The sequence below is a fragment of the Hermetia illucens genome, chromosome 3 (assembly GCF_905115235.1).
Source record: "Hermetia illucens chromosome 3, iHerIll2.2.curated.20191125, whole genome shotgun sequence".
Lineage (NCBI taxonomy): Eukaryota > Metazoa > Arthropoda > Insecta > Diptera > Stratiomyidae > Hermetia > Hermetia illucens.
In genome coordinates, this window is record NC_051851.1 from 151,647,748 (window position 1) to 151,649,631 (window position 1,884).

Here is a 1,884-nt window from a genome sequence, read left to right on the forward strand (position 1 = left end):
ATATCAGCTGTAGATATGGACGCCATTGAGTTTTGTCCTTACAAAGCCGGCCCATATCGCGGCGTTTCCCGATGATACTTCGCGGTTCACATATCACCGCCATGTCCACATTCGACTCTCGAATGGTTTGCGAGAGCAAGTCTTGAGCTGGCTCGCAATGGTTGAGGTTGATTTTTATCAACCTCATTTGACCCTACGATTCAGCTCTCTCCTGTATGTCGGGCACCTGCCACCACTTGCAACATGCCGGTCGTCCACTCCCTTTTTCCCTTTGCACAACATGCACTGTGTATCTCCCGTGCAGTCTTTGATAAGGTGGCCCTCTTCTCCACACCGTCTCGACCTATCACGCTCACTAGTACATGCTGCTGCAAAGTGATCGAAATCGAGGCAACTGGAGCATCTCTTAAAACTTGCTCCCTAAGTCGGCACACGACCCAACCTATACTTACCTTGCCCAAAGTAATCAATGCCCTGATTCCCTGAGCTAATGATAACGGTCTGTGTACCTCCATATGTCTTCATCTTTTTGATAGCACTTTCTTCTAGGTCGTTAAGGTTGAATTGTTCCCTTAGCGCAGCACAGATATCCACTCGTAATGTGACCTCGTCTAGGTCTTTGCACTTGATTACTGTCTGTTGCTTTCGAGCTTTCACATCTGCTTGCTCACCTAGAACCTTCTCCACCTGACCGGGAAAACTATCCACTGTCTTCTCGCTAGTTTTGTTTAGTTCTAGCATCAAATCCCCCTTTTCCGTACGCCTGACAATACTTACACTGCCGCCGCCGCGTAGGACATATCTCCTTTTTTGGAAATAATGATTATTTCCACACGAATCTTCTTTTTCTCCTTCTGTCGTCCACCTTTGTCTACTTTTCGGGTTTTCGGGCTCTAGGCTCTTCCCCTTTTTTTCAAAGTTGGGGCTGTAATCGAAAAACTACCCGAAACTTTCTCCGGCGCAGCTTTCTTCAGCGAAGAGGACTTTTTTCTTCTTGGCTGCTTGTTGAACACCAAGGGATTCACTTATTCCATCCCTACTCCGTTTGCCCGCGTTCTCACCAACCTTATGTTGGGGAGGTGTCACCTGCGTCTCCCGTGTGAGTTTGTCACATGACGCTTGGGCGTTTTTCTTCTCCACCGCCCTAATATAGGACAACTTAATGCCTCGTATCAGAGCCCTGATGTGTTGGTGGTGGTCCTTAATAAAATCATAGAGTTCATTGATGCGTTCCCAAAATGAAATAAACGCTGTTGTAGTTTGCTGCCTTCCACAATTGCCTTTTATAGCATCGACAATTATGTCAGTCCGGGGACTTTCCGAATTCCTTTCACAGTTCCGTGACGAATCTCGACTACTTAGGGGTAATGTTGCCTTCAGTGGTGACCTACCAAGTTTTGAGCTTTTTCGAAAAGGATCCGGTGTAGATCTCATTTCCACTTCACTAAGATTTCTTGTAGCATTAGATGCCAAAGTAGCCATGTTTGCCAATGCGGTCGCTGGATATTGACGGCCGGGAGCCCGCTTGCCCACTCCCAAAAACCGCCGGTACTAGGTTTCCGAAGCCCTGCACCGTAAAAAAACTACCTTTCTCGTCCTCCATATTTGGTTTGATTCCTGGGTGTCCTTCACATAGCCAATTTGTATCCACGGGCGGGCGTTTACTTTCCACCTTCCCAGCCTGCGTCCCCTTATCTGAACGAAGGGACGCGCCTGATGGGAGATTTGGCAACACATACCTCAACACAGCTGACATAAGCCCAATGCGGGGGACTCCTACCACTTAGGTTGGTTACGACATTAGGCAATCATATTTCACCAACTTGCAGTCTTTATTACTAAATTCGATTAGTGCCAAAATCACCATTCAATCAAAGCGTATTA